Raw genomic sequence first — 18,239 nt, forward strand, 5'->3', positions numbered from 1 at the left:
ATTCATTTGGTGACGTCAATATACGAACGAAACGATTGAATCCGACATTACTGAAAATATCAGGGTGCAGATGGGACCCTGTCGCGCAATTCGCAGCAAGTAAAATAGTGGTATGTTTTTGGCTTCATTTTATTTCGGTTATACAGACGCATTTTCAAGGTTCACGAGGTTTTGTACCAAGTCTATGTAATATAATATTTGAGAGATAATGGGTATTTGTGTAATTTGAACTACATATACCATAGTAAAAATGACTCATGGCACACCACATTCATTGTCGTGTTATCGAAAACAACAGGCACCTGTATTATCCTTTATTTATTTGAAATTGTCTTAGCATTGTTTAGAAAAGACTATTAAAATTCTTTTTTTAACAATGGTCTTAGTCATCACTGTTATTAAATAACATAACATCAGAGACGGTATTGTGTGTAGTAAAGTCGTAGTGTTCGCTTCCGTTCTGTAATCGTTCGTAAATCTATTCAGATTTTGTGTGCGTGTCTTTTGTCTATAAGGGCAACAAAACGTAAAAATGTTGTAGTGACAATGGAAAAGAAACTAGAAGCATTAAGTAGAATTGATAAAGGTGAATCTTGCAGCATTATATGGTGTCGGTACATCTACAGTATCGGATTGGAAGAAAAATAGAACTAAAATCGGAGAATTTTTTTTCAAAATGATAACAAAAGACAGTTTGGACAATCGGTGCAAAGCTAATAAAGCTAAGAATGAGACTCTTGACGACGCTTTGTATGTGTGGTTTTGTATGGAATGCGAACATGGTTTACCAGTGTCTGTGTGACAATTATAACGGAGTTTATCTGTAAGCATACCGTATTTTATTAATTTTTACCATTATCTCCGGCTAACCCGGATTTTCGATAACCCGGATCGGCCGCGGTCCCGATTAATCCGAGTTAACGGGGTTCCACTGTATTATGATTTTTTGGCAGGGATGTCTTACTAGTAACCTCATCCATTTGGGCCTGATGACGCAATCGATGATTTTTTTAAATGAGAATAGACTATGAGGTCGTGTAGTAGCTCATTTGACAGTTTATTTAATTCTCTATTCAGCAGTATAAACGTTAACATAATGAGTAAGTTTTCACTCTAATGGCATATAAAATAACATAATGCTATTCCACATCCCACCAGGAAGAATACAATGGGAACCTTCTCTGGTTACACCTCCGAGGCTTCTACAATTTGCAAACCATACGGATGCTGAGACTAAGGAAGATGAGGGAATTCTACAATTTACAATTCACGTCCCATCTGCTCAGCGCGGTAAAGTTCCAACGAGAATGGTTCCCTTCGTACTCCAATCAGGGTAAATGTAAATCAGAAATGAATAACCATTTTCAATTTCGTTGCAAAACGAAAATACAGCTGAATCATATTCTAGTCCAATCAGAGAATGCAGCAAGCACCTCTACCGGTTTCGAAACTTATTAGTCTCTCATCAGGAGGCTTGGAACTTTACCGCGCTGAGCAGATGGGACGTGAATTGTAAATTGTAGAATTCCCTCATCTTCCTTAGTCTCAGCATCCGTATAGCTTGCAAATTGTAGAAACATCGGAGGTGTAACCAGAGAATGTTCCCATTGTTTTCATTCTGGTGGGATGTGGAATACCATTATGTTGTTTTATATGCCCTTAGAGTGAAAACTTCGTCTTTTTGCTAGCAGTTGCCGCTAGGGCATCTATGCCATTTCGTTCGTTGCAATCCGGGACTGCACGCTGGGGTTTGTTTTGGTTGGATCGGAAAGAGCAGCATATGTGCCTCCTGATGAGAAACTACTAAGTTTCGAAACCGGTAGAGGTGCTTGCTGCACTCTCTGATTGGACTAGAATATGATTCGGCTGTATTTTCGTTTTGCAACGAAATTGAAAATGGTTATTCATTTCTGATTTACATTTACCCTGATTGGAGTACGAAGGGAACCATTCTCCTTGGAACTTTACCGCGCTGAGCAGATGGGACGTGAATTGTAAATTGTAGAATTCCAAAAGCTTTTTAACAACCCGCAGTTACCTATACACACATATGTCGCCGACGCTAACTCACATCGATTGCGCTCCAGAAAACCTCCGACTAGAGATGCAATAAACTTGAGTTCCAACAATTTCCAAATGAACTCCCAGTGGAAGAACATGCAGAGCGACAGACCGAACCTAATAATGAGAAACACTCCATGAATCACAGAAACTCCACCAGGTTTTGACCTCCCCCGAAAATCATGGTCAACTCTTAACAGGATAAGAACGGGTCATGGAGTCTGCGCAGATTCCCTTTATAAATGGAAAATGAGAACCTCTGCTGAGTGCGACTGCGGCGCCGAGAAACAGACCATCCAGCATATGATTGCCGAATGCCCTCGGAGAAAGTATGATGGAGATCCTCTGGACTTCGCCTCTGCAACACCAGCGTCGATTGAATATATTAATACATTAGATGTTAGACTATAACATATGTGTGATAATGTTGTGTATCAAATTGCCATACGCTAAATAAAAAAATGAAAATGGTTATTCATTTTTGATTTACATTTACTCTGATTGGAGTACGAAGGGAACCATTCTCGTTGGAACTTTACCGCGCTGAGCAGATAGGAGGTGAATTGTAAATTGTAGAATTTCCTCATCTTCCTTAGTCTCAGCATCCGTATGGCTTGCAAATTGTAGAAGCCTCGGAGGTGTAACCAGAGAAGGTTCCCCTTGTCTTCATTCTGGTGGGATGTGGAATAGCATTATGTTGTTTTATATGCCATTAGAGTGAAAACTTAGCTTTTTTCCTAGCAGTTGCCGCTAGGGCATCTATGCCATTTCGTTCGTTGCAATCCGGGACTGCACGCTGGGGTTTGTTTTGGCTGGATCGGAGAGAGCAGCATAAATATGTGCCTCCTGATGAGAGACTAATAAGTTTCGAAATTAAAAATGGTTATTCATTTTTGGCTAACATAATGATTTATATAGGGTGTACAAAAAAATTGTTTTTAAGAAAATTAATTAAACAAAAAGGGGAATGTATGTAATTCATTTAATTCAAAATACATTTTGATTACAGAAGGAAATGTTTAGCTGACAAATAAATATTGTTTATCGCTTAAATTCAATGTTAAAACTGCCACCCACCTGTCTCTTAGCAGTTTTAATATTGAACGTAAGCGAAAAGCAATGTTTATTCGTGAAATAAACATTTTTTACCTGTTTTTTGACAGCAGTAAAATATATTTTGAATTAAATAAATTTCTTACATTCTTATTTTTGTGTCCATAAATTTAATCAAAAAATTTGGGACACCTTGTATATGTAATTAAATTAATGTTTAAATTACTGTTTAGAGTTTAGAGAATTAAATAACCTTATGAGCTAGCACACGACTCCTATTCTCGTTTAAAAATCATCGATTACGTCATCACGCCCAGATGAGTGACGTCACTAGTATGATATAAGTATATGCCAAGAAATCATAATTTAAAAATAAAAATCGACCTGTTTCGGGATTTACCTCTAAACTCACCCATTCTCGAGAAACTGAATTTATTCCAACCCAAACGTCCTCGCTGTATATTAAAAGAACTTATTATTGCTCTTCTTTTAACCAGACACTTTAATACTTTTTTTTGTAAATCTACAATCTATACCATTCGCATTTCAGTGATCTTCGCCCTTCAGTGAACTCTTTTTTATTTTTTTAATACGTTATTCCCCCATGAAATGCATACTGCCATTATGTTGAATAATGACCAGGAAAAACGAAAAAATGGTTCTCATTTCCGGGCAAGTGTTAAGTCAATTGTGATTGAAAATTGAGTAAAGAATGTCCGAAATGGCATAGCAATATTAAAAAATAGTTTCGACATGGAATGTTCGCACACTCTATGCAGTGAAACACATGTACGCAATACCATAATAAAGGAAATGAAAAAACTAAACGTTAATATTTTGGGAATCGGTGAAACGAGATGGTCTGGAAATGGAGTTAGACGTTTCCAGCGTTTAAAATTCAACGGTTATCTATTCGAATTCTTAACTCGGCACCTGCCACGTGGGATGCTACCAGCACTCCATAACACATTTTCGTCAAATATTTGGTATTTCAAGTTTGTTAACCGTGCTGTGCGTCAGAGTAGCTTTCTATAATAATATAGCATAGATCTGTTTGCGTTTAAAGTGGTTATTTAGTGTCATTCTGAACTTGTAGCTCTATAGTCGAATTGGGGTCTCATCATAATCTGGCAGTTTAAGTTTTAAATTTTTTTATGTTTTTGATACACAGGTCAGATTTACATTTTTTTATTTATTATTTGATTTAAGTTATTAATATAGTTTCTATACTCAATAAATCTTAATTTTTTTAGATATTTTACTTCACTTCATTTATTATGGGTTGGTACTTGCTGATTTGCTCATAACACCTTTTTAATTTTATTTTTTTAACTTTTATAATATATTACTAGTGGCTAATAAGTTTAACACATGCTTTTCTATATTCTTGTGTAACTCAACACATTATTTTGTTTATAAACAAGTAGATCACAGAAAATTTTTAAGGGGTGCTGTGAGCACCCCACGTGGCAGTTAACGTGTTGCAAACCACGTGGCAGGTGCCGGGTTAAAGGTATGTACAGATATGTGCGCCGCGCACTTCGTGCCGTGTGTACGCCGTGCGTTCTTGGCGCCGACAGAAGTTGGATCGTGTGACCACCGTGTGTGTGCCACTTGCAAAAACGTACTAACGCGTACTAATCTAACGAACCCGCCACGAACGCGTACCGCACACACGGCGCGAAGTGTTCGGCGCGCATATCTATACGTACCTTGATAAGAAACAAAATTAAAAAACAGTAATTAACGTGATAAGATATAAAAACATGTACTGGCTAGTTCTAATAAACGTCACCTTGCCGATTCATAATAAGCTACTTACTGTTGATCAAACGTGTAGATAGTCACAGTTGCCGTTATTGGTCTGATTTAGACCAAAATATTTTCCACGAGGTGCATGTGCATATACAACAACTGCAAAAAATTAAATGTTTGGGCTAGTATTTTCGATGACCCATTGGTGGGACCATTTTTTTACCCGACAATTTGTCTGGAGAAATGTGTTTACAGTTACGTAATTAATCTTGCCTTGACTGATATTGTTGAAAATGATCAAGAGTATAGGGTGGCCGGAAAGTTCCTTTACACAAGGATGACCAAATCATAAACTTGAAAAAACGGGACACATCCAAGGAGCAGTAGCGCACCTGGAATTTTTTATTTTTTTCTTTGGGGGGGGGGGGGGGTGGCTTGGGCACCGAACTTTTTTTTACATTTTCCTGCTATTCTTTATATATTTTTCATATGCTCTGAGGGAATGGGTTTTAACCCCCCGTGAGTGCGCCACTGCCAAGAAAGGCTTGGGACGATACCTTATCAGGTAGGGGTGATTCAAACAACATAGTCTTTTAGCTAATTTGAGACCTATAAATCCTTTTGAATTTAGCTTTGAATATGCAATGTACGTACGATCAAGACAAGACAAAAGAAAAACTCTGCTAGAATGACATGGATCAAAAACCGATTAGAACAAAACAGGGAAGAATATGAAATAGCGAGAAACAAAGCCAACTCAACAAAACAACAAGATTAAAAAACCATAAAGGAAAATCCGTATTTAAAGACAAACAAATTAGCAGAATATGAGAAGAATATTACGAAAAAATGCTGTTCACTATAAAGGAAACACACTGCGATGAAGAAGTAAGGCCGTACAAGAAAACGACGAAGTAGGAATTTTCACAGAAAAAGAAGTACAGACTACCAGATGACTAGAACATAGGTCCCTATAGATATATATATAGAAAGGAAATCGGGAGAAACTTTATTAAACGCCACATATAACATTCTAGTAAATATACTAAACATGAGACTTACATTATGCACTGAAGGAATATTAGGAGAATACCAGAATGGGTTAAGACCGGGTAGGGCAACGATTAATTCCATACATACAGTGGAGCAAATAATTCAAAAAATCGAGAGAATACAACGGAGAAATGAACCTAATATTCATATATTTCAAAAGCACTTTTGATACAATCAATCGGACGAAAATGATAGAGCAGTTAGAGAATGTTGGAATACCAGAAAAATTAAGACAATATGCTAACAGTGCTCAACAGAACAACTTCACTTCTAAGGAGATCAATGTAAACAAAGGCGGGAAACAAGGTGACCCTATCCCCCCAAGTAGAGCTTACAATACCGGTATTCCGGGATCCCGAATACCGGAATCCCGGACGATTTTTTTCCGGTATTCGATACCGGTATTTCGGTATTAGCTTAATTTATAAAAAGTGAATTGATGCACAATAAACTTTCTTATAAAATATTTTTTGCTATTACAAGAAATTATTTTTGAAGATAAACAACCAATTTCATTGAAAAAATAATTATTAAACACGTTTATTACCTATATACAAGTCAAGCATAGCGCTTTCTAAAAGCGTGAATGTCGTTAATTTCAGGCGAATGGTTCTATCAGTTTCTACGACCAAATTATTAAATCTCGTCTAAACAAATACATAAAATGAGTTATATAAAAATCCTTAAATTTTTAAAATTAGACTACTTTATTTTATAAATAAGCCGTAAGATAATCAGAATTGTTTTTACATTTTTAGATCTATTTTTCATTTTTTTGTGTATTGTGGTGTATAAATTAGGCTCACTTATTTTCTGAATTATTTACAATAATTGAAAATATATGGTAGGGGAGCGAAGTATGCTAAATGTGCAGTCACTCGAGCGCTTTGGGGACCTATTGGGTTGTGATTATTAGGTCCTAAAACCAAAAAAAGTTAAGTAAAATTTTCCATTTTAGCGGGCGCTTGCCATTTTTTAATTTAATTTTCCATTTCCATTAATCGTTTTTTCCGAATATAGCACCATCTATCCATAATTCGAAAAAATGTTTCGAATAAAAGTTGCTTATTTTTATGAAGAGAATTCAAATCTGGAATAAAAAATGGGGGCTCCCATTTAAGATTTTAAAGTAACCCCCCACCCCACCTCCGTGGGGGGTCGCGTTTGGTACCATTCGATATATTTTTCAAAAATATTAAATAATTGTATTTTGCAGTTTTTCGATCTAATGCTTATTTTGCTAAATATCGCGGGATTTGTATTTAAAATTTAAAATTTACCCCCCACCCCTCTCTGCGAGGGGTCGTGTTTGGTATCTATCGATAAATTTTTGAAAAATATTGAACGTGTAGTTTTTAGTTTTTCGATCTGACGTTCATTTCGCGAAATATTCGCCTTTTTCTTGTGAAACTTTGTGACTCACCAATTCCCTTACGCCCCGCTCAAATCGTCAGATTTTTTAAATATACACTGTTTTGCATGTACTTAACTTACCTTATCTTAATCTGACAATTTCGAGTATTTGTAAGGAGAAATTTTTTTTTCGGGCCCCCCTAAACGAACTCCCCTGTGTTAAGAGCCAATATATGGCAGAGGTACATCTGCAGGGTACCACGTTTCTCCCCATATGATAATCTGACGCGCTCGAGTAACTGCAAAAATCCCCGCTTGGGCTCCCCTACCATATAGCAGTCTAAACACAGAGTAATCTATATTGAATATATGTCACAGTAAGTTAATCTTTGTATCAATATATTTTAAAGTTAAATTAATTTAAAAATAGCAAATTTCATAAGTAAAAGTACTACATATATGCAAAATTTATCCTAGAATCAAATATATAGTTTTTCTATTTGCACCTTTTTTGTATCTATCTATTCCTAATCTCCATGTAATATTATAAACATCTTCTCATTTGAAAACAAAATTTAATAGGTTTCATATATAAGGCTTTTCATCGATTGTCATTTGTTTCGAGCTTCTGTCATATGTTGTATAATCTGTGTATAATATTAATATACACGGATTATATGACATATGACAGAAGCTCGAAACAAATGACTGTGCATGAAAAGCCGTATTATTTAATGATAAGTCGATATAACAACTGAGGATAGTATAAATATAACGTGGATATTTTTATTCATAATACCGGTTTTAATACCGGGATCCCGGTATTTGAAATTTTAAATACCAAATACCGGTATTGAGATTTTGGCTCGGTATTGTAAGTAATCATATGGAGGACAAACTTTGCAAACAAAAACATTATTACAGATCAACTTTAACTAGTAGCGTATGCAGATGATCTAGTCATCATGGCGAAGACGAAGAATATGACACTTATAAAAGCAGTTGGAAATTAGATAAGGAAGCTAAGAGAATAGGACTGGAGATAAACCACCACAAAATGAATACATAACGATAGGGAAGGATGACACTCAGAAATATCTAATAATACAGAACTATAAATTTGAAACTGTGTTCATCTTTAGCTATTTGGGAGTAACAATAGGGAAAACCAAAAAATAGAGTAGGAGAGGAAAGAATTCTGAAAGGCGCAAAAACATATGGAATGAATAGAAATCTGCTGAGAATCAAGACTCTAAGTCTAATATCCTATATAAGACCTGTTGTTAGATGTGGGATGGAAACAACGACGATTAACAAGAAAGAGGAAGAGCCTTCTGAAATTTAAAAGTAAAATAATGAGAACAATTAATACACAATGTAACAAGAGAGGAAGAAATAAGAATGAAAACAAATTCCGAAATTGAAGAAGAATTAAAAAGAAATCTATGAATTTCTTTATGCTTTATGAATCCGTCAAGATTTAGAACAACATCGAGTGCCTCCTTAGTCACCAGATTTGTCTTCCCTAGATGTCTTCTGAATAGTAAAATCTACAGACCACCACCCGCATCTTTAGAATATTTATATCAACGAATTGATCAATGCCGAAGAATCACTTTTAGCACTTCGAAATGTGAGAGAACGTTTTGAACAAAGCTTTTAACATTGTTGGACGGTGGAGGTCATCAGTTTTAACATTTTTGCAACTAAGAAATAAGTATCCAGCTAGAAATATAAATTTTAAAATGTACTTTTTTAAATAACTCAAAAAATAAAGTATTGGGCCGATTTTAAAAATTTAAAGACTAATGCATAGGGAACTGAAAGGACTAAAACAATATCTTATTTAACCCCCATTTACACTACAATATATTGGGGGTAAATTTTAACCCCAACGTAAGTTTTTATTTAGTAAATTCAGAAATGTTTTCAATTTTAAACTCATTATTTTTTATTTAATTTTAATATCATTCTAGATACCCTCATATTTTGTAATAAAAAAATCCCTATACAGGGTGTAACAAAAATACAGGTCATAAATTAAATCGCATATTCTGGGACCAAAAATAGTTCGATTGAACCTAACTTACCTTAGTACAAATGTGCACTTAAAAAAAAGTTACAGCCCTTTGAAGTTACAAAATAAAAATCGATTTTTTTCAATAGATCGAACACTGTTCGAGGTTTCTTATTGAAAACGGACATGTGACATTATTATGATAGGAACATCTGAAAAAAAAATTATAGTGAAATTTGTGTACCCCATAAAAATTTTATGGGGGTTTTGTTCCATTAAACCCCCCCAAACTTTTGTGTACGTTCCATTTAAATTATCATTGTCGCACAATTAGTTAAACACAATGTTTTTAAAACTTTTTTGCCTCTTAGTACTTTTTCGAAAAGTTAGTTTTTTTTGAGATATTTTGAATATTTTGTCAAATCCACTACATATTTGTGTATTAAGTACGATTTTAGAGACTTTGTAATAATATGAAAATTTATTTATAAATTACAGTTTGAGGTATACTTTGAACCATATTAAAAAAGAAGCCACATCTCGATAAAAGGTCCCTTATCTGAAAAATAATAAGAGGCAAAAAGTTTCAAAAATACTGTGTTTAACTAATGGTACAACAATAATAGTTTAATTAAAACGTACACAAACATTTGGAGGGTTTAAAGGCACAAAACACCCATAAAATGTTTATGTAAACATATTAAAAAAGAAGCCGCATCTCGATTAAAACTGGTTTACCGAAAAAGTACAAAGAGACAAAAAAGTTTCAAAAACATTGTGTTTAACTAATGGTACTACAAAAATAATTTAATTGGGACGCACATAAAAGTTTGGGGGGTTTAAGGGAACAAAACCCTCATAAAATTTTTATGGGCTGCACAAATTTCAATTTAATTTCTTTTTGGGATGTTCATGCCATAGGAATGCCACATGTCCATTTTCATTAAAAAATCTCTAATAGTTTTCGATATATCGGAAAAAATCGATTTTCATTTTGTAACTTCAAAGGGCTGTAACTTTTTTTGTGTGCATATTTGTACTAAGGCAAGTTAGGTTCAATCGAACTATTTTTGGTGCCAGAATATGTGATTTAATTTATGACCTGTATTTTTGTTACACCCTGTATTTTACGAAAAAAATTATTTTTTTCTGAATGTGGGGTCACAGACGAACTCCCTTGGCCTTCCATGTTCCAATTTTATATTAAGTAAATACCGTCTATTATGTGGAATTGTTTGTAAGAAAAGAAATATTCCAATATTGAAAAAAAGTTGTTTGTTAAAACTGTGGCGACCTAAATTAGTGTATATTTCAAAATTTCTTTAGTTCTATGTTCAGAATGATGATTCCTGTTTTGGTTCAGTTGTGATTGAAATATGTTTTACTAATGCTTATTTATAATTTATCGATATCATTTATTGATACAATACTAATATTAAAATTACGAATACGTTATTTTATTTCTTAAAACAATTTATTTCTTTTGTCAATTGTCATTTTTGACTTGGGGTAATTTTTTACCCCCGTTGGTCATCTGTGTAACAAAAAAGGTTGGTCGTCGGAAAGTTAATTACAAATCTACGTGTACCTGAGTTTTTCAAAAATGTTGTCGCAGTTCCAAATTAAAGCATCTATTTCGTTGCCTTGGCCACCCTTTACATTAAATGTAAACGTTCAATTGTTACATAGTTCTTTACAAATAATATAAGTAGTATCCAGTAAAGTTAAAAATAAAGTTAAAATAAAAATATACTGAAAAGAAATAAATTTATAAATATTTTTCAATACTTAGTCGATGCGATAGTTTGAAACACCTGCGTCGACCTATTTAGGCTGAACTTCCTTCTGGAATTTTAATGCAGCTTCTTCACGAAACTCGCATCGCCTTAGTCGACCTTTTTATTATGCAAATTCTCCTCACACTTGTCTGCTCCCTTGAATCGTGCGTATCTAATGTAAACTTTATACAATAACTATAATTCAAACTTAAATATAATTAAGAAAGTTCTGTTTAAACATCAAACAGCTTAAATCGTTAAATATTCCTTCTTATTACTTCTGAAACTGTTTAATTGTGATTCAGATCCAAATTAAAGGCGTTAAGATGCTATAAAACATCATTACGGAACATCATCATCATCATTGTCGCTTTTTTAGTCCCTTCTGATTATTGCTTACACTTTTGCTTATTTTCCTACTCTTACGTGGATTAGCCCTCCTTATCTCTGTTTGACTTTTTCTATTGTTTTATTTTCATGCTGATTATGCCATTTTCATATTGTTCCCACTATCGACAATCCTTGGATTTTTCCTTGAATTGAGGTATACCTAGTATCATTTCATTTTGTAACTATAACATCGTCACTGCTTACAATGAGCTTGTCTCTCTGTGTGTGGCCGCTCTTCCACCATCAGCCTACCACTACCATCGATATGAGCTGGTGATGAAATATCGGCAAAAGTATAAAATGCCATTAAGACGACAATATCATACACTAAACTACAGACAAGATCTGATCACTACCCACAACAGGGTTAGTCAAAGAGTCGGCCTACTCAACGCTCTGTGTGGGAAATTCGAATGAATTCATACCAAAACACTTATACCTCGTAACCTGGTCTAATATCTGCCATCGTTGGAAATGAGTATTCTAATACATCAAATATTGAATATCCCATCTAGTGCAGGCCCTGGAAGTATTTGAGTATGCAAAACCTGAGGACCGGCAACTATGTTCGGATTATTTTACCTGAGACCTTGAAAAATGACAAACTGAATCTTGCCGGAAGGCGCGATGGTGCCTTGTTACCCCGTCCCACCCATTATCAAGGGCAGATAAAAGCGATTTTTTGCAAAACAAAATATTTTTTGTATATCTTGGATCATTCTAAGCAAAAATTGTTCTTACAAGTTTTTACTTGTATAGTAAATTTATAGTTTTCGAGATAAATGCGTTAAAACTTAAAAAAAATCGAAAAATTGCAATTTTTGAACCCGAATACCTTTCGGCTAAAAAATAAAATAGCAACTCTGGTTGCAGCATTTGAAAGTTCAAGTTAAACTGTACTAGTTTTGATAATTTTCATTGCTAGAAATTAATTTTTTTATTCTTAAACAAAGCTATAAACCAACAGTGTTTGAGCGTTTTATCGCATGTCAGCACCGCGCCAAGGATTAAAACCGTATAGTGCAGAGAAAGATTTTTCTCGTGACACATCGCCCTCCAGGCCGAAACCAAATTTTTTGAGTAGTATGGACATCTATATTAATAACCTATATGTTTCCTGCAGCCGATTTTGATGATATACATAGCTATAAACAAATGAAGATCAAAAAACGCTAAATTTTCGCTTTTTTCGTCTATTACTAAAAAGTGAAGCATTCCAAACAAATTTGAGAATAAGAAACTCATAAATTAGATCAAAAACTTCAACATGGCGTTCGCTGCATACATATGTATGTCCTTATTTGTTGCTTAGAAAATTGCAAAATAAATCATAAATTTTGAGATTTTATAGAAATGTTCATAACTTATGTAAAAATTAACTAAGAACCTTCTTCTTACACGGAATGCTAAGACTTCTGGTGCTTAAATCATACTCTAAATTTCAAAGGAATTGGTCAAATAGTTTAAAAGTTATTTAATTTCTTTATCCCAAATTAATTTTTTCTTGCAACACTATAAGTCAGAAAATGATGAAGTTACAGTAATACTTTGGATAGTTTCTGACAAAAGAAGATTTATTAACTTAACCTTTAACTACCCGCGCGTCAAGTTATAACATAACTACACGCGTGGCGTACTTTGTACTCCACAAGAAAATACACTTAAAAACAGCGGATTTGTTTAATTTTTTTTGAAAAGATACACTTAGTTGTTTGTTATAAACCTTATTCGGCATCAGTGAATACTTGGAGTTCCTTCTTAGTAAGCCAATTGGGATTTATAACTGGAATCATGGAATAACTGGATTCCATAATAAATAAAATTACTAATAAAAAAGTTTTTTAAATGTGATTTTTTACAGGAGAAAAAGTATTGTTTACAAAGAAAAATATATTTTTTGCCATAATGACTAAAAAGCAATTAAAATATGTACTTATATTAAGATTTATAGTAATATAATCCTTGGGTATATTGTCCACCACCGGAAAAAACAAATAATAAAATGTAAATTACGATCTTTCCAGAACGCCGATTATAACGAAACTAAAACCAAATTGTAAAGCACATTCCAGTGATAGGTTAGAAAAATAAGCAAGGTCAAAAATGAAATTTTTAAATATATTTCCAGTAGAATTCTTATATCTGGCGTACAAAGTACGCCAGCGCGTGTAGTTAAAGGTTAATTAAAAAAAATGACAAAAAGTAATTTTAAACAGTGTAAAATTATTTTGCAAAAACATGTTAATTTTTTGCATACTTTATTAGAATAATTTTTTAACCGTTACCCGTAGAAAAATTATTTTTTTTTTCATATTGAGAAAAACTGAATTTTTATACAAATCAATTAGGAACGAAGCTAGCCCCCCTTTTTTTAATTCACATGTTCTTGCAAAATAGTTTTGCAATATTTAGAAATATTTTTTTCATTTTTTTTTAAATTAAATCAATAGTGTATATCTTCTTCTTTCATAAACTACCCAAAGTATTACTGTAACTTCATCATTTTCTGACTTATAGTGTTGCAAAAAAATTAATTTGGGAAAACAAATTAAATAACTTTTAAACTATTTGACCGATTGCTTTGAAATTTAGGGTATGATTTAAGCACCAGAATTATCAGCATTCGGTGTAATTAGAAGGTTGTAAGTTAATTTTTACATAAGTTATGAACATTTTTATACAATCTCAAAATTTATGATTTATTTTGCAATTTTCTAAGCAACAGATAAGAATATACATATGCAGCGAACGCCATGTTGAAGTTTTTTTTATACGATTTATGAGTTTCTTACTCTCAAATTTGTTTAAAATGTTTACCTTTTTAATAATAGACAAAAAAGCGAAAATTTACCGTTTTTTGATCTTCATTTGTTTATAACTATGTATATCATCAAAATCGGCTGCAGGAAACCTATATGTTATTATTATAGATGTTCATACTACTCAAAATATTTGGTTTCGGACTGGAGGGGGTTGTGTCACTAAAAGGATATTTTTTTTTCTTATTTCTCTGAACCAGTATGAGTAGAAAGCTATGTAGGATCTGCAATCGGCTTGTCGGTTCCGTTCGGTTTTAATCCTTGGCGCGGTGCACACATGCGACAAAACGCTCAAACACTGTGTGTTTATAGCTTGTTTTAACAATAAAAAAATTAATTTTTAGCAAAGCAAATTTAAAACGGGTATAACTTGACTTGAACTTTCAAATGCTGCAACCAGAATTGTTATTTTATTTTTTAATCAAATGTTATTCGGGTTCAAAAATTGCAATATTTCGATTTTTTAAAGTTTAATCGCGTTTATCTAGAAAACTATGCATTTTACGAAGAAACGTGTAAAAGCATTTTTTGCACAGAATGACCCAAAAAATACAACAAATGTTTTGTTTTGCGAAAACTTGCTTTTTATCTGCCCTTAACAATGGAGGGGGGGGGGTGTAACAAGGCACCATCGCACCTTCCGGGAAGATTCAGTTTTTTATTGTTCAAAGTCTAAGGTAAAAGAATCCGAACATAGTTGCCGGTCTTCAGGTTTTGCATAATCAAATACTTCTAGGGCCCGGTCTAATCCATACTTGAGAGCCTCACCTTTCTGTACAGGAGCTAAACACTACAAGACATCAGGACCCAAAACTTCTGATTCCAAAACATACTCAAAACTGCCTGCTCATTTTACAACCATCTATTCCTCAGACATATCAAAAGAAAACTCGCATTCCTACCCTTAAAATTTCTGCGCCGCACCTAATTGCCTAACGAATAAATACATCGATACCCTGGAGGCAAAACATAATTATTGTTTTCTTATCTAAAATTGCGCTTTTTCTCTTTTCTCCGTTGTTAGTTTTCCCAGTTTTAGTTTTGCCGGAAATCATGATGGACCGTTTTTTACACTTAAAACCTCAACCCTTCCACTTCTTAACCACAGGTCGCCAGTAAATTATTCTTCCTTTAATTTTCGTTATATTTTCTTCCTTTTTAGTATAGTATAGTTGATCCAAAAGATGGCATAACCCAGACATCCAAAGTGAAAGTTATCCTTCAACACCAAATTGTTCTATATGGTCCATACAATGTCCAGAAAAAAGTCACACCATTTTGAGCGTGAGGGGGGGGGAGAGGGGGGAGAAATCGGTAAATTCATAGTTTTTTAAGTTTTTCGCCAATATTTCTAAAACTATGCGGTTTAGCATGAACAACCCTTTCTACAAAATTGTTCTACATTAAATTTGAAATAAAAAAGGCCCTATGCATAATCTTTATAAAATGAATGGTTCCAAAGTTACGGAGGTAGTATAGTATAATTGGTCCAAAAAAAGGCCTAACCCAAACATCCAAAGTAAAAGTTTTCCTCCAACACCAAAATGTTCCATATGGTCCACATATTGTTCAGTAAAAAGTTACACCATTTTGCCCGTCCGATTTGGGAGGGAGATGGAAGAGAAGCCGGTAAATTAGTAGTTTTTTTTATGTTTTTCGTCAATATTTCTAAAACTATGCTTTAGCGTAAACAATGTTATATATAAAAATGTTCTACATAAAATTTAAAACAAAAAATCTTCTATAAAGTCAACGGTTCCAGAGTTACGGAGGGTGAAAAGTCGAGGTTTTCGATACTTTTTATATTTTTTGGGCAATATTTATGATATAACTATACCAAAAACCCAGACATCCAAAGTGAAAGTTATCCTCCAACACCAAATTGTTCTATATGGTCCACATAAAAAAGTCACACCCTTTTGAGCGTCGAGTTTGGTGGGAGAGCGGGGAGAAATCGGTAAATATAAAAAGTATCGAAAACCTCCACTTTTCACCCTCCGTAACTCTGGAACCTTTGATTTTATAACAATTATGTATACAAACTTTTTTGTTTTAAATTTTATGTAGAACATTTTTCTATAGAACATTCCTTACGCTAAAGCATAGTTTTAGAAATATTGACGAAAAACGTAAAAAACTACTAATTTACTGACTTCTCCCCCATCTCCCCCCAAACCGGACGCTCAAAATGGTGTAACTTCTTACTGAACAATATGTGGACCATATAGAACAATTTGGTGTTAAAGGAAAACTTTTACTTTGGATGTCTGGGTTAGGCCTTTTTTTGGACCAGGTATACTATACTACCTCCGTAAATTTGGAACCGTTCATTTTAGAAGGGTTATGCAAAGGGTCTTTTTTATTTCAAATTTAATGTAGAACAATTTTGTGTAGAGGGTTGTTCATGCTAAACAGCTTACTTTTAGAAATATTGACGAAAAACCTAAAAAACTACGAATTTGCAGATTTCTCCACCCTCTCCCACCCAAACCCGACGCTCAAAATGGTGTGACTTTTTTCTGAGCATTATGTGGACCATATAGAACAATTTGGTGTTGGAGGATAACTTTCACTTTGGATGTCTGGGTTTGGGTCTAACTATACCATACTATTTACCATGGGTGCATCCTATTACTATTTTTTTTTATCAAAAATTAGACCCCTGGGCTATGATATTGGTGAGTTATTAAGGGCGTAGGCTCAAAATTTCGCGCCAATGTGTTTAAAATGCATTCATTTTTTTTCGAATCCTGAGAAAACTAATAAGTATTTTTGAAAAAATTAAACGCAGAATGAAAGAATGCATTACTAGCCAGGGTCGAAAGTCCCTGAAAACTTCTATGTTTCTTTTAATAAGTTACAGGGGTGAAAAAAAAAAGAGAAAATTTAGTGTGATTTTTCAGATAATTTCAGATATCTCATTCAAAAGAGACTTTTTGGTTATTCCAAGGGACTTTCCGCCATCGGTAATAATGTAGTTTTTCATTCGGCTTTTAATTTTTTCAAAAATAGTTTTGTCAGAATTCGAGAAACATTAATACATTTAATACACATTGGCGCGAAATTTTGGGCCTACGCCCTTAATTTTTTTTAATGTACGTAAAAAAATTTAAATGTTCTTTCCATATTTATTCTTCATAAATTTAATATGCATGGCACTTGGTTATATAGTAATTATATTGATATTAAAATCTAGAAGTTTAACGGAAACATGTTTACCATTTTGTAATTGTATATCCTTTAAACTCTAATACAACAAAGATACATTTCCATTTCGTTTGGGATCAATTAAAGTTAAAACTATCTCGGTATAATATAATCTCTTTTATATACCTCGAATAGTAAAGCTGTCTAATTCTAATTGCCTCATTTAAACCCAACGTTAAACCACTTTTATTAATTCGAACTTGAATCAACTATCTTGGAAGTAGTTTTGTTTTTTGTTGTCTTTTTTTGTGCTGTACTTTACAATGGAATACTTAGATAAAAAATTACAATACATAAGAGTTATTGTTTTACAATCGTTAGTTAAAAAAAATAAGCTAACCTAGCTAAATAATTAGATTTAGATTTTCGTTAGCTTCTTAAGCGACTTTATAATGAATTTAACACAGTCTTTTAAACTTATTGTTTTAGAAGCAGGTGTCATCTTTATATCTAAAGTACAATAAATGCTTGTCCATTGTTTCTATCATAATCAAATAATACTGTCTATTTAATGTTATTTTATTGTAAATTGAACTGAAAGAAAGTTATAACCTCCAAAAGGAAACTTGTTGAAAAATGTTTACTTAGTTTTGTTTATATCTTTTTGTTGGTCACTTGACGATAAAAAGTAATACAAACAAAATTGTAGAAAATTTAATTTGCTACATTTGTAACGTAATGTCAGGTTGACAACTAATGACAAGTATACGAAATATGATAAATATAACTTGCGTGCGCAATTTCGTAGCCCTC

At 33.3% G+C, this 18,239-nt stretch overlaps 1 protein-coding gene across 1 annotated transcript in view; it reads right to left on the reverse strand.

Moving 5' to 3' along the window:
• The window catches only part of LOC126886070 (uncharacterized), a 263,975-nt gene that overhangs the window by 206,407 nt on the left and 39,329 nt on the right, over window positions 1–18,239 (reverse strand). The gene's annotated exons all lie outside the window — the stretch shown is intronic.

Source organism: Diabrotica virgifera, chromosome 6 (assembly GCF_917563875.1).
Source record: "Diabrotica virgifera virgifera chromosome 6, PGI_DIABVI_V3a".
Classification (NCBI taxonomy): domain Eukaryota; kingdom Metazoa; phylum Arthropoda; class Insecta; order Coleoptera; family Chrysomelidae; genus Diabrotica; species Diabrotica virgifera.